Genomic DNA, 25,390 nt, shown 5'->3' with positions numbered 1-25,390 from the left:
TAAACAGAGATCTTATGTGTAATATTTCAGAAAACAAACAACCTTATTTAAAAAGAACCTAAGTAAAACTAGAAGCAGTTTTTCGTGACAAATCACTGATTAAGTTAGATAAATATCACTGATTACAGTATATGTAACCCAGGTGTGGTCTCATTTCATCTCTCCTCACTAAGGAATTAGTAAAGTTTTCTGGCCCTGGGTGGCTTGGGTCAGAGCGTCAGCTCCCTTCTTGCATCATTCACCTTTGGGATTCCCATTACACTCCCTGTGGGCAGTTCTCAGACTCCCTCTGCGTTTTCTCAGCCTTCCCCTCTACCTGCAGAAAGCCTCCTCACGACAGAAAGTGCCGCTGTTAGTCATTTCAGCTGGACATCTTGCCGCCCCCGCACACTGGTACACGGCTTTATTTCATACTGACGGTTCTGCTCCCCTACGTCACTCTCCTCTGCATCTAGTCCCAGGTTTGCACATTTTCTTGCTGTTAACCTGCCTCTCACGTTAGGTCTCAGGCATATTTTGTAATCCTTCTCAGTGGGACTGCAGAACATCTCTGGACCTCTGGGGAGTTGGGGACAAGAGAAGGACAAAGAAGATGTCACTTTGGACTCCTAGCTATGACTCAGCTTTGAGCTTTATTACATGTAATTTTCTAGGTAAGATTCTACTCCAAGCAAGATCTCCTTGACAAACAACCAAACAAGCAAACGGAAAGATTTGAATACTCAATGATCAAAGGCACTCCTTTCTTGACTAAAAGTCACCCCCAGGTCAAGGAACTTACTATTTGTATTCACTGTTCTTGTTATCTATTGCTGGTTTATAAAACCTTCTAAAATGTGGCAACTTAAAACGACATCGTTTTATCATATCTCCAGATGTCATGGGTCAGAAATTCAGGCAGGGATCAGCTGGGTGGTTCTTTAGTTCCATGTGCCATTGAAGGGGTTCACTTGGTGATATTCAACTTTCAGGGTCTGGAGGGTCCACAACAGCTCACTCTCACGTGACTTGACGGAGATGGCAGGAAGGGTGAGCTTAGCAGGATCTGTCAACAAAAGTTTCCGCCCAAAGCCTCTCTAGCATGGCAGTGTCAGAGAAGATGGACTTCTTGTATAAAGAACTCACAGCTCCCAAAAAGAGGATTCTAAGAGACAGGAAGTGGAAACTGAGAGACAATTAGGGCCTAAGCTCAGAAACTGGAACAGTGTTACTTCTGCTATTATTCTGTTGGTCAAAGTAGTTACAGAGCTGCCCACCTTCAAACAGAAGGCAATAGACCTCTCCTCCCAATGAGAAAAGTAGCACGGAATATGTGGCATTCTTTAATTTACTGTAGTTACAGACCTTTCCATGACCCAAATGGCCACAGGGTCAGTGACTTCACTGCTTTCTGAGCTCAGTTCTCTTCCTGGTCTTGCATCATATGCTAGCTAAGATGGTCATCCAACTAAGTTGCCTTTACTGGCAAATCTGGGAGAATAACAGCATTGTCCATTACATATTTCAGAACTAACTTCCAAGAGCACTTATTCCCTACCATTCATTCTACTGTGTGAGGTAAAGAGGTTTCATGTTGGCTAGGGTTGGCAGACAGTATTTAGGACACCTAATTAAATTTAAATTTCAGGTAAACAGGAAACATTTTTTAGTATAAGTATGTCCCAAATACTGCATGGGATATACTCATACTAAACAACTATTTGTTTAGTCCCAAGGCCTAACATTTTGCTGACACGACTAAAGCATTTACTAATATACATATCGTAGTGTAATAATGGAGATAAGAATCACAGAATTCTTTTAATTCTTTGATTTTTCTTTCCCATTATATGAGGTTTATAACTACATTGATTGGGTGAGGGTGAGAGGAATCCAGTTCTATCAGAGATCAATCAAATCTTATAACTACCACTTTGCCAAACAATATATGAACGGCTTTTACTCAACAAAAATTTCTGTTTAGCAGATGCTTCTATCATTCCTTTTCTAAGCTGAAGAAAATCTCTGCATTTAAAAAAGCGGCACTGCAAATCTAGAGTCAGTCAAAAAATATTTATTGAGTGTGTATTATATGTTAAGCCAACAATGATTAACATGTGGTTCTTGCCTGAGAGGAGTTCAGAGTCTAGGAGAGATACAGAAATGTTAACAGATAATCACAAGGCAATGTGATAAGTCTTCAAACAAAACAAGCGCAAAGTTCAGTGGATGTGACTAACAGGTCTCAGGGAATCTGGCATCATAGAAGAGGTGACATTTGATCTGATCTTGAAGGACAAGTAGGAATTTTGCAGGCAGAGAAGGAGAGCAAAAGCAGTGGGGAGTGGGGGTGGGGTGGGGGGAGTCATAAAGTCATGAAGGACCCGCCATGTTTGTGTAACAGAGAAGGTTCTGGTCTAGTCAAAGCTGGAAGAAAAGGACCAGAGCTCCACTCACTCCATCTCACTCATACCACAACTACATAGGGAGGATGAGGGAGGGCCTCTATCCATGTCAAAACTTAGTATCAGCAGGAGGAAGACAAACAACAGCAAGTGATCACAGGCCCAACAAATAATCACAATAAAGGCAAGAGGAAAGATGCCCAACTTCTGCAAAAATGAAAAGTAAGTTGCTGCTGTAGCTCCAGAAACTTTTATTTTATTCCCTTCTCACTGTGGCAAGAGCCAATTTTCTATGTGAGGCTAGCTTGGAGGGCTGCAGAAAATAATTGGCTACTTTTCCATTTTGGAGATAATGAGCAGAAATATTCCCCTGGTAGGCATTTCCCTGACACACTGTGTGAAGGAAAAAAAAAAAAAATCAAAAGGAGCAAAAAGCTTCTAGTGATTCTGTTATAAATCCTATGATAGAAGGATCCTAACTGGCTAGGAAGCAAAGATTCTGTGCTTGCTGAATCTGTGTATGCCTAGGTATTGCATAGTTATAATTTATGATTAGTGATAGCCCAGTGGTGCAACATCGGTAGGAGAACATGCTAAAGAGCCAACGTCCAAGGCTAATAGAATCTGTCCTTCTGATGTCTGACATGCCTTAGATTATTTGATGTGCAATTCAAAACTGATCTTATAAACTTAACTATGAAAACTTGAAAGACACAGTGAGATACGACTACACACCTATTACATTGGCTCAAGTTAAAAAAATACATATGACAATACCAAATGCTGATGAGGATGCAAAGCAGCTAGAACACTCAAATATTGCTGATGGGAATTCTACTTTGGAAACATTTTGGCAGTTTCTTACAAAGTTAAACTTACAGGTATTTATCCTAGAGACATGAAAACCTATGTCCACACAAAAACCTGCATATGAATATTCACAACAACTTTATTCATAAATGCTAAAAGCTAAAACAACCCAAAATGTCCATCAACTAGTGAATAGATAAATTATGTTACATCCACATAGCAATTTAAAAAAAGAACTACAGATAAATGCAACAACATGGATGAGTCTCAAAAGCATTACGCTAAGAGAAAAAAGTCAGACTCAAGAAACTACATACTGAATGATTCCGTTTATATGATATTATGGAAAAGGAAAAAACTAGGCAAAAAATCAGATCCATGGTTGCTGGTAGCTGGAGGTGAGGGAAGGGAATTTATTACAAAGGATTATGAGGAATCATCCTATAGCTTGATTTTGCTGTCTAAAACAACAACAAAAAACCTTGAGAGTTGAGGGAGGCGTTATCTTGAATTTTTGTTTGACTATTGGTTTGACTATTTCCAGCTCTGAAGGCTTTTGACCCTTAGCCTTTTGTTGACCATAACATGTATCCTATAGTTCTTATCCAACAGTAGACCTGAATGTCTATCAGTGATTTTTAGCCAGTTTTGAGAGAATTTAGCCCTGTTGGCTATGACACCCACTGTTTGTAATGAACAAACTTCTCTCCTATGCATCTTTGATGGGACTGAGGATATAGTCACTTAAATCATTTTCTGTGTTTTATGGTTAAGATAAGGAACTCCAATTGAACCTATAGCTTATAGAGATTAAAGTAGTAAAAAAGAGACTACTTGGGGATATTCACACAATGGTAGCCAAGTAAGTCATGTATTTAAGCACGTCTTCATTTTATGAAGTAGTTCTGAATATCACAGAGGGGAAATATGGAAAGAATTATTTTACTATTTTTTCTCTGCACCAGTCCTTTTGCTTTCTTAGTAAGAACTTTGACCCAAACAAGTCTCACAGCACAAAACCAAAACTAATTCACTGGGGCAGCCAGCCTTTCCCTTCAAAAATGGGTTTCTTATCTTCCTTATTTTGTTATTCCTGGTATTGGGATGTAAAATTCCCGAGGTGTTCCTCCAGTAGACTAGGCAGTGCTTCTGTTATGAACAGCTAATCTAAGTCAATAAAATGTTCATCAAAGGAGCAGAAAAAAAATTAGTCTTGAGAAATACAACAAAGGAGTAACCTTTAGACTCATTTTCTACAGTAACATCTGAGGCATGTCGGGAGACATCTGGCACTAAGTTTACAACCACATACTCATCAAATGAGAGGCAGGGAGAAAATTAAGCTTAAAATCCATGTAACCTTGAAGTTATAAAGCAGAATCTTATTTTGGCAAAATTTTGACTTGTGCTGCTATTAGTGTATTTGTGAACGGCTGGCCATAAATATTACTTTTTATCAGTGTCTTCCACGCAGTGATTCTGGTCGTAGGGCCCTTATGAGTTGCGCATGCTCCAACTGGGCAGTAGGCGGTGTGTAGCGGAGCAGGCAAGAGGGTCACAGCCAGCAGAAGCATGGAGGCCAGGCAGGTGTGGAGCACAGCTTTACCAAAGAGGAGAACATTCTGATGTCTCTCAACACTGTGATTTGCTCTCCCAGTCATTTCAACTAGCTACTGGAAGCCACCACTTTAAAGTGAATTTACTAGAAGATCTCAGTCTTTTTACGCTGCCTTCTGTTTTGGTGCCTTGTTGATTTTGATCCCAGGTACTGAATCAGTTAACAAATTAATAGGCCTTCCTATAAATAGAGAATTCCTCTGTCCTGCCTTTAATCTTTGACATGCATGCACATAACTTAAGGCCCAGAGAGCTTTGTATTTTTCATAAATATTCCTCCTGACTGAAACTACTTATAGTAGCTAATATCTGGACCCCTTATTCAAGAATTTGGCATTATAACTTTTGTATTAATTTCAATTTTTAAAGTCCTAAAAGTTTATTTACAGATTAAAGACTCTCGTCATTCATTTCATAACCAGTGGTTTCCAGAAATCTATATATTTATCAGGTGCAGTTTGGATTTGTCCTCAGACACTAGAAAATGATGTTAATATTCCCAATTTATAGGATTAATAATAATAGCTAAACTTTACCGTGGGTCAGGCCCTGTCCTAAGCACTTACTTGTACTAACTTATGTGGATGTCACAACAGTCCACAGAAGTAGGTACAATTACTTTAATGATGGGAATTAAAGTCACACATCCTTGTGCATTCATAACCCTGTCTCTGCCATCTAATTGACCAATTACACTTATCCCATGTTAGACAATGAGAAACAAAACCTGCCAAATATCAATTTGAAACAAAGATGAATTTATTTAGTTGCCTGGCAAGAAAGGTCTGCGTTACTTAGATAACAAGCAGTTCTCACTAAGCAGCAACTGAAAGGACTAGATTTAGAACCAGAAGAGGAGAAAGGCAATATTCTGAGTCCAGGCCCCTACACTGTGGATTGTTTCCATCCTTTCTTTGCAAATGTCACCTGCAGGTTTTATGTCACTGATACAGAGAATCTTGGTTTCCAAAAATATCTAAGAAGAGTTGTAAGAAGATTCCAGTGGGCCTAGGGTCAGCCAGCAAACGTATGCTTAAAGTGTAGCAAGATTTCTATTGCACGTCCAGCAGATGCCACATGGCAACATAACATCTGTATTTTGTGGTCAGACTAGAGTCTGGTTGGAGTTAGATGTATGTGAGTCAGATGCCTCTACATCTCTATTCTCTGAGGGCACAAGCACACTCACTACAGAAAGGACCATAGGAGATGAGCTCCAGTAATTTCTAACTTGCTCATAAGCTTTCTGTTTGAAAACTGAGAAGAAACGTTTTTCTGTGTCTACTAGGATTTTGAAAACTTGGAAGGCAGGCATGGCCATATCACTACCGAAGAAAAAGGGAAGACAGAATAAAACAAAACAAAAACAAGGAAGTTATTTCAGACTACTTGAGCCTACTTCATCTTTGGCTCTTCTATCACAAGCAAAGGACAACTTTCTAATTCCCACTGTTTCAGGTTATCTTCCTGCTTAGTTAACAGCAGGACATGAAGAGAGTATAAGAAATATGCCACCAGCTTATGTAGCTGCTGCAAACTGCCACCCCAAGAACCATGTTTCACATCAAACATCTAGGTTGGATGAGGCAAATGTGGGTGTTATTCTGGCATGTTCCTCACCACCAGTAGAATGCCACAGCAGCAGCAAATCCATGAGATACAAGCATAAGTACATCTGGTTGGATGTGGAGAAAAACCTTACTCAGGGTAGAAGTAAAAAATCATCTATTAGGTAACTTCCTTCCCTAACCCCCAAATTTTCCCCTCAGATTATTCTTTTGTATAAAGCAGTTGTTCTCTGAATTTCCCATTCAAAACTAACATTCCTGGAAAGGACAAGCACCCAGCATCATATTAGCTCCCTGCTGAAAATTTTCTGGCTGATATTGACACTTTGTCAAATACCACATTTCAGTGAGTAAAGGATCTACTAAAAAAGAAAGCTTCCTAAATATTAGTAGAAAAGAACTAACTTCCAATCTATACATTATAAAGACTGTCTAAGAGAATATAGGTAATTGTTCACACTGAAAATATCCTCTAACCCTATGACTCTGAATTTACAGCTGAAATGGGAAGACATAAAAATAATTCAAAATAACACAATATTCAGTTACCAAACACTATCTAATGTAGAGGAGCAATAGAAAATTATTAATTAGGGTCTAAGAAGGTGGTCAGCAAGCCATTATGAAATCTGAAGTTGGACCAACTTTCTAGGTTCCTGTCTCTGAAAACCAGTCAGTCTATGATGAAAAATGAGGAGCATATACCCAATATACCTTTTCCTCCAAACCCACAGTATTGCAATAGTTTAGATGTAATCAACACAGCTGAGCAGACATGCTCAGGAGAGACTTGATTCAACCAGCAGCCAAGAGTTCAGAAGTTTACCAGATGCCTTTGCTCAGTTTTTCTCACAGGATTCTCAGTTCACCTGTTACTATATATTTTCAGCCACTTAATTAACATAAATTCACTCTTCCAGTTGTTTTACAGGAAACAAAAATCACAAGGTCCTAGCCGCTGTACTCTGAGAATTTATCCTCTAGATACGGAAGGATGCTTCAATAGAAAATCATTTGCAAAGAATTATAACAACAGCCATAAAGTTACCTTAAAAATTAAATACACAAGAGCCAAAGAGTTACATTAAAAAGCAATCAAACTGGGATAGGTTGAATCAGAAAAGACCTCCTGAAGGGAGATGGTTTTTGGACACATTTTAAAGGAACTTAAAGACATCAATTTTCAGAGAGAAGAGTGGAAGGTACCAGCAAAAGCAAAGATATTGTATTGCCTCTAGTGGAAAAACGTTGGTGTGGAGCAATAAAAGAGGATCTACCCAAACCAGAAAATGTAGCAAACGCTATATAAGGAAATAGTGTAATGTAGAATCTGTAATCCAACTAGAGTTTTCTATGTTGGGTAGTTTTACCCTTGAAACAATATAGCTCCTTTTAAGTAAAAAATATTATTTAAAATTTTTGTATAAAACTTTAGCTATTTTTTGGCATTTATTTTCCCTCTAATTATAAAAGTAACAACTGTTCATAGCAGAAAATTTGAAAAATATAGTAATATACAAAGAAGAGGTTGGGGGGCAGACCCAAGATGGCAGAGTAGGAGGACAGGGAGTTTGCATCTCCTCACAACTAGGGCACCTACCAGATGCTGGTGGGGGACCTCAACACCCAAGGGGGTGGAAGGAACCCCCAAGTGACTGGGTAGGATGTCAGGGGAGCAAGGGAGGAGGAGAAGTGGAGGCGGGATGGGACCAGTGCCCATGAGGGGCAGCTGGGGGAGGGGAGGGGTTCCCATGCCTGAAGACGCCCACTCACCATGAGGGGATCAACGGGGATGGGGAGAGGCCCTCGGGTGTTCAGAGGATTGGAGGGGAACGTGGCTAGCGTTTCCCCGGCCCACTAGGGTCCTGGAGAGCCTGCTGGGGTCCCAGGCCTGGTCCTTCACCCTCTGAGGCCCCTCTGGCTGCATGGGTCCTGGGGGCATGGGAGGGAGGGGGGTGAGGAAGAGTAGAGGCAAATGGGGAGGGACCCTTGGGGATTGGAGGACGGGGGCAGGGGGAAATGCAGCTAGCATTGCCCCCGCCCACTCGGGCCCCACTGAGCCTGCTGGGGTCCCAGGCCTGATCCTCTGCATCCTGAGGCTAGAGGCACTCTGGGGCTCCCTCCAGTCACACTGAGCCTAAGCCCTGCTCCCCACGTCCCTGGGTCCTGAGCATAAGCCCCGCCCCTGCCTACACCCCGCCCCTGCCTAAGCCCCACCCCCAGGGCCTTTTCCTGCTGCATGGGCCCTAAGCCTAGACCCAGACCCCCAACCTAAGCCCTGCCCCTAGCCTAAGCTCCACCCCACCACAGCCAAGGCCTTTTCTGGCCCTTTTTTTTTCCTTTTTATTATTGTGGTTCTGTTTTACCTTCTGGTTGTTGTTTCATTTATATTTTTATTTTTTCTAATATGTCTGTTAGTTTTCTAATTTTATTTTTTATTCTTTGTTATTGTTCTGCTCCTTTTTTTTTTTTTCTTTAAACCGCACCGCACGACTTGCAGGATCTTGGTTCATGGGCTGGGGGTCGGGCCTGAGTTCCTGTGGTGGGAGCACTGAGTCTGAACTGCTGGACTAACAGAGAACCTCAGACCCCAGGGAATATTAATCAGAGCGAGGTCTCCCGGAGGTCCTTATCTCAGCAACAAGACCCGGCTCTACCCAACTGCCTGCAAACTCCAATGCTGGAAGCCTCAGGCCAAACAACCAGTAAGACAGGAACACAGTCCCACCCATCAAAAAAAAAATGAGATGACAAAAAAATGTTACAGACGAAGGAGCAAGGTAAAAACCTACAAGACCAGATAAATAAAGAGGAAATAGGCAACTTACCTGAAGAAGAATTCAGAGTAATGATAGTAAAGATGATACAAAATCTTGGAAATACATTGGAGGTACGGATCAAGAAAATACAAGAAATGTTTAACAAAGATGTAGAAGAACTAAAGAACAAACAAACAGAGATGAACAACACAATAACTGAAATGAAAAATACACTAGAAGGAATCAATAACAGAATAACTCAGGCAGAAGAATTAATAAGTGAGCTGGAAGATAGAATGGTGGAAATAACTGCCAAGAAGCAGAATAAAGAAAAAGAATGAAAAGAATTCAAGACAATCTCAGAGACCTCTGGGACAACACTAAATGCACCAACATTCAAATTATAGGGGTGCCAGAAGAAGAAGAGTAAAAAGAAAGGGTCTGAGAAAATATTCAAACAGATTATAGTCAAAAACTTCCTTAACATGGGAAAGGAAATAGCCACCCAAGTCCAGGAAGTGCAGAGAGTCCCATACAGGATAAACCCTAGGAGAAACACACCAAGACACATATTAATCAAACTAACAAAAATTAAATTCAAAGAGAAAATATTAAAGAAGCAGGGAAAACCAAAAAATAACATACAAGGGAATCCCCATTGGGTTAGCAGCTGATTTTTCAGCAGAAATTCTGCAGGTCAGAAAGGAGTGGCAAGATATATTTGAAGTGATAAAAGGGGAAAACCTACAACCAAGATTACTCTACCCAGCAAGGATCTCATTCATATTCGATGGAGAAATCAAAAGCTTTACAGACAAGCAAAAGCTAAGAGAATTCAGCACCAGCAAACCAGCTCAAAAACAAATGCTAAAGGAAAACCTCTAGGTGGGAAACACAAGAGAAGAAAAAGACCAACAAAAACAAACCCAAAACAATTCAGAAAATGGTAATAGGAACATACATATCGATAATTACCTTAAATGGAAATAGATTAAATGCTCTAACCAAAAGACACAGGCTTGCTGAATGGATACAAAAACAAGACCCATATATATGCTGTCTACAAGAGACCCACTTCAGACCTAGGGACACATACAGACTGAAAGTGGGGGGATGCAAAAAGATATTCCATGCAAATGGAAATCGAAAGAAAGCTGTAGTAGCAACTCATATCAGATAACATAGACTTTAAAATAAAGACTGTTACAAGAGATAAGGAAGGACACTATGTAATGATCAAGGGACCAATCCAAGAGGAAGATATAACAATTATAAATATTTATGCACCCAATATAGGAGCACCTCAATACATAAGGTAAATGCTAACAGCCATAAAAGGGGAAATAGACAGTAACACAGTAATAGTGGGGGACCTTAACACCCCACTTACACCAATGGACAGATCATCCAGACAGAAAATAAATAAGGAAACACAAACTTTAAATGGCACAATAAACCAGATGATTTAATTGATATTTATAGGACATTCCACCAAAAGAGGCAAAATATATTTTCTTCTCAACTGCACATGGAACATTCTCCAGGATAGATCATATCTTGGGTCATGAATCAAACCTCAGAAAATTTAATAAAATTGAAATCATATCAAGCATCTTTTCTGACCACAATGCTATGAGATTAGAAATCAATTACAGGAAAAAAAACTGTAAAAAACACAAACACATGGAGGCTAAACAGTGTACTGCTAAATATCCAAGAGATCACTGAAGAAATCAAAGAGGGAATAAAAAAATACATAGATACAAATGACAGTGAAAACGTGATGATCCAAAACCTATGGGACATAGCAAAAGCAGTTCTAAGAGGGAAGTTTATAACAATTCAATCTCACCTCAAGAAGCAAGGAAAATCACAAATAAACAATCTAATCTTACGCCTAAAGCAACTAGAGAAAGAACAAAGAAAACCCAAAGTCAGTAGAAGGAAAGAAATCATAAAGATCGGAGCAGAAATAAATGAAATAGAAATGAAGAAAACATAGCAAAGATCAATAAAACTAAAAGTTGGTTCTTTGAGAAGATAAGCAAAATTGATAAACCTGACTATACTGCTGAACTGAATGAATAAACATTTTCAGAACTCTAATGGAAAACTGATGAATTCATAAAAGTGCTAACAAAAGATCAAGATGAAAAAAAAATTAATTACATGGGACTGAGTGAACTGATAAGGATGATTATAATTTTTGTGACTTTCTGTTTGAATAAAAAAAAAAAATCCTACAAGGACTCAGAGGCAAAAAATATACAAATCAATTTTCACTGCAAAGTAAAGGAGCTGTTACAGTGGAGGATTACTGGACTGAATGTCAATATTACGACATAGTATGAGTGTTTCATGTTTGGTAATTGCAATCATTGTTGCTTTTGTTGTGGTCATCCATTTACAATGCTTGGTGTCAGTTTATTTATCTCTTGTAAAAATAAAATACAGCGTGTGTGTGTGGAAAAAAAAAAAAAGGTTGGCTAACAGAAGAGCTCTGGTGTATTAACCACCCAGGTTGAAGTATATTCTATATTATCTGAAAATTTATTAGCAGTTGGAGAGAGTGATTATGATATAGATACAAATATAGATAGATACAGATATAAACAAATATTAACAAAATCTCTAGGAATGCAAGTACTCTCCCAACTATGATTTTTAAGGTCTTAGAATCTATATTTAGACTACCTATTTACCAATTCTAACATGATCACACATTGTATGAACTTAGTTCATTGCTTAACTCATTTTGTTCTCAATTTCTTCATCTGTAAATATTTCATAAAGGCATCTTGTGCAGAAATATTATCAATATATTTAAGTTATTCACCATGGGGTTTTGTATATAATAAATGATCAACCCATAAAAAAAATTGATAAACCTTTAGCCAGACTAATCAAGAAAAAAAGGGAGAGGATGCATATCAATAAAATTAGAAATGAAAAAGGAGAAATTACAACTGACACCAAAGAATACAAAAGATCATAAGAGACTACTACAACCAACTATATGCCAATAAAAGGAACGACCTGGAAGAAATGGACAAATTCTTGGAAAGGTACAATTTTCCAAGACTGAACCAGGAAGAATTAGAAAATATAAACAGACCAATCACAAGTAATGAAATTGAAACTGGAATTAAAACTCTTCCAAGAAACAAAAGTCCAGGACCAGATGGCTTCACAGGTAAATTCTATCAAACATTTAGAGAAGAGCTAACACCAATCCTTCTCAAACTCTTCCCAAAAATTGCAGAGGGAGGAACACACCCAAATTCGTTCTACGAGGCCACCGTCACCATGATACCAAAACCAGACAAAGATATCACAAAAATAGAAAATTACAGACCAATATCACTGATGAACATAGAAGAAAGAATCCCCAATAAAATACTAGCAAACAGAATCCAACAACACATTACAAGGATCATACACCATGATCAACTGGGATTTAGCCCAGGAATGCAAGGATTCTTCAATATAAGGAAATTAATCAATGTGATACACCATATTAACAAATTGAAAAATAAAACCCATATGATCATCACAATAGATGCAGAAGATTCTGACAAAATTCAACACTCATTTATGATAAAAACTCTCCAGAAAGTGGACATAGAGGGAACCTACCTCAACATAATAAAGGCCATATACAACAAACCCACAGCAAACATCATTCTCAATGGTGAAAAATTGAAAGAATTTCCACTAAGATCAGGAACATGACAAGGATATCCACTCTTGCCACACTTATTCAACATAGTTTGGAAGTCACAGCCACGGCAATCAGAGAAGAAAACGAAATAAAAGGAATCCAAATTGGAAAAGAAGAAGTAAAACTGTCACTGTTTGCAGATGACATGATACTATACATAGAGAATCCTAAAAATGCCACCAGAAAACTACTAGAGCTAATCAATGAATTTGATAAAGTTGCAGGTTACAAAATTAATGCAACAGAAATCTCTTGCATTCCTATACACTAACAACAAAAGATCAGAAAGAGAAATTAAGGAAACAATCCCATTCACCACTGCAATAAAAAGAATAAAATATGTAGGAATAAACCTACCTAGGGAGACAAAAGACCTGTATACAGAAAACTATAAGACACTGATGAAAGAAATCAAAGATGTCACAAACAGATGGTGAGATATACCATGTTCTTGGATTGGAAGAATCAATGCTGTGAAAATGACTCTTCTACCCAAAGCAATCTACAGATTCAATGCAATCCCTATCAAATTACCAATGGCATTTTTTACAGAACTAGAACAAAAAATCTTAAAATTTGTATGGAAACACAAAAGACCCCAAAGAGCTAAAGCAATCTTGAGGGAAAGAAACGGAGCTGAGGAATCAGACTCCCTGACTTCAGACTATACTACAAAGCTACAGTATGGTACTGGCACAAAAACAGAAATATAGTTCAAGCCCAGAAATAAGCCCACATACTTGTGGTCAACTAGTCTATGACAAAGAAGGCAAGAATATACAATGGAGAAAAGACAGTCTCTTCAATAAGTAGTGTTGGGAAAACTGGATAGCTACATGTAAAAGAATGAAATTAGAACACTCCCTAACACCACACACAAAAATAAACTCAAAATGGATTAAAGACCTAAATGTAAGACTGGACACTATAAAACTCTTCAAGGAAAAAATAGGAAAAACACTTTGACATAAACCACAGCAAGATCTTTTTTGACCCACCTCCTAGAGAAATGGAAATAAAAATAAACAAATGGGACCTAATTAAACTTAAAACCTTTTGCACAGCAAAGGAAACCAGAAACAAGACGAAAAGACAACCCTCAGAATGGGAGAAAATACTTGCAAATGAAGCAATGGACAAAGGATTAACCTCCAAAATATACAAACAGCTCATGGAGCTCAATATCAAAAAAACAAACAACCGAATAAAAACTAGGCAGAAGACCTAAATAGACATTTCTCCAAAGAAGACATACTGATGGCCAAGAGGCACATGAAAAGATGCTCAACACCACTAATCATTAGAGAAATACAAATCAAAACCACAATGAGGTATCATCTCACACCAGTCAGAATGGCCATCATCAAAAAATCTACAAACAATAAATGCTGGTGAGGGTGTGGAGAAAAGGGTACCCTCTTGCACTGTTGGTGGGAATGTAAATTGATACAGCCACTGTGGAGAACAGTATGGCGGTTCCTTAAAATCTAAAAATAGAACTACCATATTACCCAGCAATCCCACTACGGGGCATATACCCTGAGAAAGCCATAATTCAAAAGGACACATGTACCCCAATGTTCATTGCAGCACTATTTACAATAGCCAGGACATGGAAACAACCTAAATGTCCAATGACAGATAAATGGATAAAGAAAATGTAGTACATATATACAATGGAATATTATTCAACCATAAAAAGGAACGAAATTGGGTCATTTGTAGAGACGTGGGTAGACCTAGAGTCTGTCATACAGAGTGAAGTAAGTCAGAAAGAGAAAAACAAATATCATATATTAACGCATATATGTGGAATCTAGAAAAATGTTACAGGTGAACCTATTTCCAGGGCAGGAATAGAGACACAGACATAGAAAACGGAAATGTGGACATGGTGGGGGGCAGAATGGGAGGTTGGGACAAATTGGGGGACTAGGATTGACATATATACACTACCATGTGTAAACTAGATAGCTAGTGGGAACCTGCTGTATAGCACAGGAAGCTCACCTCGTGCTCTGTGATGACCTAGATGGGTAGAATGGGGGACAGTGGAGGATGGTCAAAGAGGGAGGGGATATATGGACATATATAGCTGATTCACTTCATTGTACAGCAGAAACTAACACAACACTGTAAAGCAATTATACTCCAATGAAAAAAAAAGAGGTTTAAAATCCTCCATAATACCATTATTCAGACATAACAACTGTTAACACTTAAAGCCTTTCCATAATTTTACTGTGTATGTGTATTCATGATATGCCTTATTATATACAAAATTGGATACCTTATTGCACATATTTTTGTATATTTTTTTCACTTTTAATATTTTAAAACAAACATCTGCTTTATGTGATGTTACTCATAGGACTTTTTCTGTTGTTCTGATTTCATTAATGCTTTTTTTTTTTTTAATTCCCATTATGTTTGTCAAGTAGGAGCAATTACAAAATAAAATCCCCAGTTTTATTGTCTGGAAGTAATAACCCTTAGCTGAATTAACCTCTATCTTGATATTAGCACATTTCGGTTTCCAAGACTAAGACTTAGAGATGAAACTTTACAGTAGTAAATATTTGATGCATCCTGATTCTGTGGAGCAATAAGGGACTAACCCCTTATTACTTGTTCCAAATTTCTTCTGGGATTCTATAGTGTCCTGTTTCACTTTGGGAACTAGATGTCTTGTCTCCAAATTAACGAGAAGATAATTTTCTTTACCATTGTCAATGTCATTATCAAGTCTCATATGAATGAACTGGGTCACACCAAGGGCACAAAGTCCCCAGTGAGCCCATTGATTCCAAATGTTGTATGGTACTACACTTCCATCGGTCCCTAAGTATTGTGACATAGACCAAAGTCCAGTATGCCCCTTCCAAAATCAGCTTATCCTGTTTACACACAAAAGCAGTAGTTCATTTTTACTACATCTCCATGAGGGGCATACAATTCAAAAGAGAGATTTAAAAAGCACTATCATGTTAAATGTGGCTATTCAAGATGACAATTCTTTTTCTTCCTAAAAAGAAAGTCATATCCATTATGTGTTTGAGTCTCTTATTTGAAATTTCTGTCTATAATTTGCTTGCGTCAGTATTCACCATAGAAACAGACATAGGGAAGTATTTTTTCCCTTTGTAGTGAATGTTCTACAAATAGAAAAATGTAACGTTGGCGAATGTTTCCCTATTAACTGACGAAGTTTCCTCTGGAGATGCTCATGCTTCCAGCAGCCTTTGGCAAGATGTCATGAGCAGAAAAATATTTTATGCCGGGCTGTCCTCTTTTTGAAAACTTAAGGAAATGTTAAGGAGATAGAGCATTTCAATGCAGGAGAAGTTCAGGAGAGAAGGTATCTATGCTGGCCACTACACAGAACTGTGTACCTTCCTCTACCATGTAGAGTAGGATTACCCTTCCAAAGCTTGGTGACTAGAAATGTTCAATAAAAAGCTAACGATCTTGGCTGATGACTTAGGTTTTTAATTGTAAAATGTATAGAACATATTGCTTACATTTGGTCACTTGCAAAAGTGTTACAAGATGAAGTATTTTTAGACCCCACAAAAATTGCTTGCCTACATTACTCCACTAGATACCGCAAAGGGAAATTTTCAGAGACTGGCAATTTCCTTTTGTGCAGAGCAATGTGTGTTCGTTCTCTGTAAACAGGGAAAGAGAAATCATATTTTTCTCAACGTCCTGGGCACTATGATGAGAGCTGGTTCAACTGGACCTATGCCAGCCAAACAAAAGCAGTCACTTAAAAACTGAAAGCAATAGGGTTCACAGAATTCCAGGAGACAACTTCTGAGGTAAGCTGTGTTGAGGGAGAATACTACTAAATTTAAAAACTGCAACAAGAGGCCAGTTTTCTTCTCCCAGCTTTCTTCCCTGTGTCTCTTCAAACCACTCAGTGAGTAAGTACACAAAGAAGCTGGATACAGAAATGAAACAAAACAAAACAATGCCCCCCCCAAAACAGTAGGAAAGACTTAACCCAAGTCAATGCATGGACATAGAGCAAGGATTTCCCAATTTTTTAAGTTGTAGCCAGTCGAACATTTTACAGAACAGTACAGTATGAAGGCTGAGTCACTATGAATTGACTCAGGAAAATGGGTATTTTAATAGAATGAAACTTACAATAAAAATAATCTGACATTTACTTAAATTATGCATAAAATATATGGTAATGATGCCTAAGCTTAAGAAATACACATATTCTAAATACTATTTCAGCATAGCCAAATTAAATGCTTCTGGAGTTTTCTGGAAGAAGAAACAATTGAATGTAACCACTGAAGAGTAATAGATCCATAACACATGGGAATCTAAAGAACAGGGCTTGCCCTCTTTTGGGAAATGGGACTCCAGGGTCTACATGTTCAAGAACTAAGAACCACAGATTCTCTCTCTTATCCCACAATCACCTTCCCTCAAGGCTACCTTTTTGCCCACCTCCTGGGGAGCACCATCCATATAACAGGCATACCTTGGAGGTATTGTGGGTTTGGTTCCAGACCACTGCTATAAAGTGAATATTGCCATAAAGCGAGTCACATGAATTTTTTTTTGGTGTCCCAGTACATACAAAAGTTATGTTTACACTATGCTGTAGTCTATTAAGTGTGCAATAGCATTATATCTTTTAAAAAACATACACACCTTAATTTAAAAACTACATTATTGCTAAAAAAAATGCCAACCATCATCTGACAATGCAGCGTTGCCACAAACCTTCAATTTGTAAGAAACATAATATCTGTGAAGCTCAATAAAGCAAAGAGCAATAAAACGAGGTAGTATGCCTATATAGTCTATGTGACCAGTGGCCACTGGAACTGTGCAGCATGACAGAGATGCCTCCCAGACAAAGAAAAAAACCAGGAGGAGTTGGCTACTGTTTGCTCCCCTCCCCCCATGCGCACTTGAATCTTTCATTCAAGCATTAATTCAACAACCATTTGTGGAGAAATGTATCCGTCGAGACTCAGTTTGAAATGTCAGACAACCCGACTCAAACTGGCTTAGTCAAAAAAAGGAATTTACTGTTTCATATAATTGAGTAGTCCAGGAGTATACTGGCTTCAGGTAAATAGCTGGTGTCATCAGAATCCTGTGTGTGTCTCCCACCCTTTGGCCCCACTTCCTCTGTGTTGATTTCTCACAGTACTCTGTAAATTGTTTACTGCTGTATAAACTACTAAAAGACAAAATTCTCCCAGTTAATAATCATCATTTTCTCTGCCTTTATTATTAATTCTAAACTCAACATAATCATCTTGCGAGAACATTAACCTATTAGTCAAAAGGTGAATAAGTACTTTGAGTAATGAAAATGACCACACCCTTAAATGAAATGGAGCCAATTCGGTCTTAATCAGAATCACTGGGGTGGAACCTGAGCATTTTAGCAGCTCTCTACATGATACTTATGAGTAAGATCACTAGCCTGCATATCCAACAAATAGCACTGAGAACTAGCTTACCTAAAGTTGTGGAATGTTTAAAGGAATTCAATAGTTATTGTGATATTAAAATGTATCTAAATTATACTATTGTAAAAACTTTATTTGAGGGGTCCTAAGAATAGATGTTTCAAGTTTTCCAAAACACCTAGAACCCATAGAAGTCTCTAAGCTTTCCTTAAATTTCATTCTCAATGTCTATTCCCACCTTCAGATAACTTTTATTAACATATAATTTTAGGGTAATATCCAGATGAAACTTGAAACCCCTATTTTAATTGCTGCAAATGTGTTGGGATAATATTTTTGAAATATTAATATGCTCCTTTTTTTTTCTCCCAGTGTTCCCTTCTTCCCTTCACTTCATTCAAACAAAGAGGAGTGAAAAAAGGCAAAAAGCAGAAAAATCTAAGAGTCTTTCTGACTTTGGTTTTCAAATGCTTAAAAATTTAAATAAAAATATCTGGGGTAGAGATAAAATATTTGGAAGAAACAGGAAGATGCTACATCTATCACCTCCACTCACCCCCCCCCACACACACACATGCACACACACAGATAAAAATGGAAATGAGTCCCCTAGTTGATGATAATAGTAGAGATTTTGGAAGGTTCTATAAAGATGACACTACGGCATGACTCCTGGAAAGAAGGCATAACTGTGGTGGACCTAAGTAGATGAGAATATAGACAGTTCAGAATCTCCCATACTTATTCCCCCCCCGCCACCAAATTGGCACAGAAACAGCAAAAATTTTCCTGAGTTCCACTTACCCACTTCCACCAAGAGTGGTACTTGAAGGAACTGAGAGAGGCATGTGGACAAAGAGAGGATAATTTTGGACTTTCTTGCTCAGCTGACTAAAACTCTTAGTCATTTGACATGTGCTCTCTTCTGGGGGAAAAAAATGAACTTGACAAATGTGGACTATCGTTTGAAGAGTGCAGGACAACACAACTTGAGCCATTCATTTCCAAAAGATAATGTGTATAATTTACAAAGGGAGGGGGAAAAAGTAAGGGATTATCAATAAAGTCTTTGTATATATTCATAAGAACTTTTATATACTTGTGTGTTAGTTATCTATTGCTGCATAACAAATTACTCCAAAACTTAATGGCTTAAATTGTAATGACTATTTATTATCTCATACAGTTTCTGTTCATCAAGAATTTGGGAGTGACTCAACTGTGTCATTTTTGGCTCAGGCTCTCTCATGAGTCAAAACGTCAACTGAGACTATGCTCATCTGATAGCTTGACTGAGTCTGGAAGATCTACTTCCAAGACGGCTCACTCACATGACTAGCAAGTTCACCTTGGCTCTTGGCAGGAGGGCCCAGTTACTCTCCTCCATAGAGCTGCTTGAGGATTCTTCCAACATGATGGCTGGCTTCCCCCAGGAAAGAGATTCAAGAGAAGACAAGGCAGAAACCACAATGTGGCTTTTATGACCAAGCTTCAGAAGTTGTACACTGTCATTTGCTCTAGGACCCCATTGGCTACACCAGTCAAGCCTACTGATTGTGGGAGAGGAATATCCAAGATGAAAAATACTACAAAGTATGGCTTATTAGACACCATCTTGGAGGCTGGCTACCACAGCTTGCTACTTGGTAATATTTCCACTAGACAATAAAAGATGCTTGCCTCAAATGAGAAAGAAAACATTCTAATTAAATGTCATCCCTGTCAATCATCTCAGATATTAAAAAGGAAGGCAGTTCACCTCACTTTCAAAAGGAAGCAGTGAGTAGGTTGTGCTCTTTGAACTTGACTCTGAATAAACTTTTTTTTGTCTGTTTTCCAAAGACAAGGCATCAAGTGGGTATGGGAAGCTTCATCTTTGTCGCTTAGACCAAAGAAATAAAAATGAAACTTCATGAGTAAAACATTGAGAAATGAGCATGGATAATATCCGATTTTTATTTAATTTTATTTTGAATGGAAAATAAAAGGGGCATTGCTATAAAAACTCTTCAGATTAATGTCTGTTTCTTAAAATCCTGAATCTTTCACTCATTGCTTTATGAAAATAGCCAACTAACTTAGGACCTGGCAAGGAGAATGGAGTTTTTCCTGATCTTTGTCCAAGAATTCCCAGCAGCAGTGACTTTTGTGTACCAATGACTAAGAGAGAATTTGCCCACTCCCATCCCTGTGCTCTGGTATTGTATAAGCCCCCAAACCTGTATGTAACCCTGGAAAGGTGGGCAGAAGCTCAAACAGCCCAATGAAGGCATGAGCTAAAATTAAGATGCAGAAAAAAATGTTGGTTATATTTCTTTCACACATGTCTAAAGTATCCACTGTCCAAGTATTCTGATAAAAATGAAATCAATGCTTGAAAGACAAAAATATCACTAATGCTATCTACATTAAAAAAAAAAAAAACTGGGTAACTTAATCCATTTGGGTCACTCCATTTAGTCAACTCAATTTTTCAAAAAATCTTCAAAGAAGGTTTTTAATGAAAGTATATAGTAGAGTTTTGCCTCTATTAAAAACAGCAATAATAAAATAAATCATTTGTATGCCAAGCACCACACTAGGCATGTTTTTTCATCTCATTTGTCTCCCAACAAAACTGAGAATTGTGCATTATTACTTCCAATGTTCAGATGAGAAATCTGAGAGTCAGAAAGTTTAAATAACTTATCCAAGGATATTTAGTAAATCCACGTTGGAATTCCTGACTCCAAAACCTGTTTTCACACCACTAAGCACACTGTCCCCAGTAAAGTGGTCTCCTTTTTTGACTACAAAGCAAATTTCAAATACATTGAGGAAAATATTTACAATAGAGACATCATAAAAATATCATATGTACAACATAGAAGGGGATAGAAATCATTATCAAGCCTAACAAGTACCCACTATGCCCAACATAATCTAAGATTAAGATATTATTTATATATATATATATATATATATATATATATATATAAAATCTCCGAAGTTAAGCAATGTGGCATGGCAGCAGCAAGATGCAACATGACACTTGAAATGAAAAATTCCTTACCACACATGGGCTTTGCAGTCCCAGGTACTGACTGCAAAATTGCTCAGACCACATGTAGGGGAAAAGGTCTGCTCATTAACCAGCTCACCTAAAAGAAAACTTCACAGGCCTTCATTTTATAATGTATTCCTTATCTCCCATATTTCCTCACTCTCATCTAGTTGCAAATTCAGAAGAAAAACTCAACTTTGAGACCTTTGAACATTTGTGCTTATTAGCCAATGGTTTCTTTAACCATGTTTTTTTTTTTAATCCATGTTTTTAATAGAGAAACTGAGGCACAAGAATTCAGCTCTTCACAAGCCATGCAAATGGAATCAGCCAAAGAATTTTGCCTCATGGACTCCAAGAACATACAGTACTTTACTTGTCCTTGTAACATAGTCATATGCCCAAAGTTTCCCAGTTTTTTGGAAAATGAGATAGTTCACACACACAAAAAAATATTTTAAGGTTATAAAACTGCAGAAGTTTATTATTTTATTACATTGACTTTGGAGTTAATATTAATCTAGTTATGATTATATAATTACTATTTTATCAATTCACTCTGTGCAGCTGTATCACTGCTAAGAAATTTTTGAAATAGCTTTTTACAAAGCAGAGGGAACGGTGTGGTTGGGGGGGGTTGGTGGCTGCAGGAGATATTTTTTAAGTGGTTAGAATTCAGTTCTCAGATGACTTCTTTTCAGTACCGTTGTACCTTACCAGTAGCACGCTGGCATTGGTGAGAAAACAAAAATAATTATGTTATTATTATGAAACTCTGTGTCCAACAGTACTTTTTACTTCCCAAAAGGGGAAGAGGGAAAACAAAAACAAAAACAGTTCCTCGTCTCCTGTAGATTTCTCCAAAGTATTTGAAGACATATAAGAGAATTTACAGCATTAGTTCAATGTGCGTCCAAGATTTTCTTGCCCTTGATGGTTAGATTTGCTGTGCAATTTAAAAGCCAAAATCTTTCCCACAAAATAGGAAAAAGACTGAAATCCCATCTGAAACTCAAAACAACTTTTTAAAAAGAGAAATTTTTTTAAGTTCAGCATATTTATTTTTCATTTTACTATCTTCAGTGTTTTGAAAAAAGTACCAAAAGCAGAATTACTACTCAAAAACCCCACCATAAAAAAAAAAGGTTTTCTGTTTCTAGCACTATAGAAAATATTTTTAAAAATATTTTAAGATTATAAAACAATGCAGAAGTAGAATGACTTTAAAAGAGGACAGATATGACTGTTCTTTAAATACTAATCTATCAAATTCCCCAGTTATTTGAATTTTTTTAATTTCTTAGAAAAGTGCCCCTGCCTATACAAATGTGTTTTTATTTTATCAGATGTGTCTGGGCTTTCAAAAGAATCTAGAATAGAAGTAGATAAAGTTTCAATTTCCTAACCTAAAGTGCTTTCTATAATTCCTATATTGAACAAAGGACTAATGCAAATAGAGCTGAGGTTACATGGAATCCCTTAACATCCCAGGAAAGAATCCCAGGGCCTGCTCATTGGTTTTTCCCAACCACTTTATGGGTTCATTTCACATTGATCTCACACCTTGGATAAATACAGATCTGAAGGGTCACTTGAATGAGAGATTTTCCTCTTTATAACAGGGAATAGAAATTGAGGGCTTTGATATTGTCGTGGAAATGACTCTTTGTAAATACCTCTCAAAGGCCTATTTCAAGCCAGAATGAGCTGGAATAATGTTTTCTTTTTCTTTTCAAATTATGAGATTGGAGTATGGATAGAGAGAAGCTCTGGTCAAGATGGTGGGAGTCAAAAAAGAGTGTGCCTGAGAGAATTCCTCCCACTTCTGCCAGCAAATTGTATCATACAGCTTTATTCCAAAAAGATGTTTGTCTTTTCCCTCAGGTGCACACATACACAGCCTGTTGAGAACTGTAGGAACTGAGAGGAAAGGTAGAAAAAATAAGAAAGAAAAAATGGAATGGACCATTTGACTATGATTCTTACTTTTAAAAAGTTGAGTTTCATACCGGAAATTGTGGCACATACAAACATTAAAAAAAATCTATTTTTCAAAGGAAGTAATTGATTTTTTAAGTAGGACTTGAGAGAGAAATAGATAATGTTTTAGCAAATACTTAAATACCTAATTAAATCACTGTTTATTCTGGTGTTTCTATCATGCAAAACCTTATTTTCTTCTAACAAACTGCAAAGAAATAAGATCTTTAGTTCCCTTTAGTAAGACAAACAAACAAACAAATAGAATAGCCTGAAGACAGGGAAGTTATAATGAACTGTTGTTGTAAAAAATATTCACCCTCATGCTGAGACTATTAAGTTAGATTTTGGGTTTTATGATCTCAATGTTATCTTAATTTCCAGCCTTCTTAGCAGTTTATTAAAATAAAAATGCAAGAGTCTTTCCCACTTTAGACAAATGAAAAATTTTCAGAGAAACAAACTTGGGAAAAATCTCTGGATTTAAGCTTAGAGGACAATTTAAAGCTAATGATATTGGTTACTGGGGCAAAGCATGGCATTTTCAAAGTCACAACACAGTCCATATCCTGCCCATAACTTTAGGGGCTCATTCTTTTTTTTTTTTTTTTAAAGGTTTGCATTTTTTTTTTTTTTTTTTTTTTTTTAATTTATGGTTGTGTTGGGTCTTCGTTTCTGTGCGAGGGCTTTCTCTAGTTGCGGCGAGCGGGGGCCACTCTTCATCGCGGTGCGCGGGCCTTCTCACTATCGCGGCCTCTCTTGTTGCGGAGCACAGGCTCCAGACGCGCAGGCTCAGTAATTATGGCTCACGGGCCCAGTTGCTCTGCGGCATGTGGGATCTTCCCAGACCAGGGCTCGAACCCGTGTCCCCTGCATTGGCAGGCAGACTCTCAACCACTGTGCTACCAGGGAAGCCCCTAGAGGCTCATTCTTTTATAAAATACTGTATTGATTCTTTTAATATTTGTTCTTTGAGTCTAGAGAACAAGTGAAGGAAGATTCCTCTATAGGAGTTATTCACAGCATCCATCCATTGACCCTCCTTGCCCTTTGAGAGAAAGGTAATATCTTGTCACTGTTAAAAAGGCTTGGGAAATATTTCTGTTGGTCAACCTTCTGTGACAACTAGAGACTGTGTAAAGAGTATTTAAAGCATCTTAGAACAAGAGATAATGAACTGTTACTACTGAATATTAACATACGGAGTTCCATTTTAAAGAAGCCCAGCTTAATGGAATGAGTATCTAAATTAATTTGAATTCTACTACTTTGATTTTGCAGAACTGCCAGCTTAATGCCCAAGGGCTACTTGTATTATATGGAAGCAATTCTCCTAGTTAGAGTTGGTAGTACTCAGCCTTGGGTAGGTGAGAGTGCTCTGTTTGTGTTAAAATAAAATCTGCAACTGGCTTCTCAGTCTCACTTTGTAATTCAATTGTGTCCACCCCAGTGGAAGAATAGAGCAATTTGCTATTCTCTCTATTCAGAGACGTGTCTTCCATTTACAGGCACATTCACAAATGTTTAAGAAGTGTGCTTTTAACATTCATCAGGAAATTACTTAAAATGAACTGAGTATAACCACTATTGAAGATTAATATTTAATACATAGCTCCTATAAAGATAACATGACTCCATCTTCATAGGCCTAAGAACAAAACAAAGCACTGAGTAATCCACAAAAAAAGATCTCTCCTATTTTCCAGAATGGGAATTAAGGCAAAAAAAAAAAAAAAGAAGAAGAAAAAAAGAAAAAGAAAATAGAACTTTCCAAAGAAACAGAAAGAGGAAGACTGGAATTAGGATTCAGGAAACACTCAAATCCTAGATATTTCTGATGCTGACTTAAATTCCCCTCTATTTTAAAGTGGATGAGTTCTTTCCAAAAAGGCTCACATCAGTGTAAGGACTTAGGAAAAGGTGGGGAAATGGGTCCTTTTTAAAAAGGCTAATCTTGTAATGAATAATAATGGGAATTCCCCCTTGTTTGAAAGAATAAAATATATTCTCTAGTGCCAAAGACCTTGAGCTTAATCCTATTAATCAATCAAGCCTGAAATT

The 25,390-nt window shown here is 37.6% G+C and overlaps 1 long non-coding RNA gene across 1 annotated transcript; it reads left to right on the top strand.

Annotated features, from left to right (window-relative positions):
- The first annotated feature begins 390 nt into the window (after positions 1–390).
- On the top strand, positions 391–25,095 carry LOC309622589. The gene is made up of 2 exons (XR_014241006.1): positions 391–461; positions 19,493–25,095. It is a non-coding gene; the product is annotated as an uncharacterized lncRNA (long non-coding RNA).
- The last annotated feature ends 295 nt before the right edge of the window (positions 25,096–25,390 follow it).

Source organism: Balaenoptera borealis (assembly GCF_965194805.1).
Source record: "Balaenoptera borealis genome assembly, chromosome: 2".
NCBI lineage: Eukaryota > Metazoa > Chordata > Mammalia > Artiodactyla > Balaenopteridae > Balaenoptera > Balaenoptera borealis.
The sequence above is the reverse complement of the archived record's forward strand: the minus strand, read 5'-3'. Positions and strand labels throughout refer to the sequence as shown.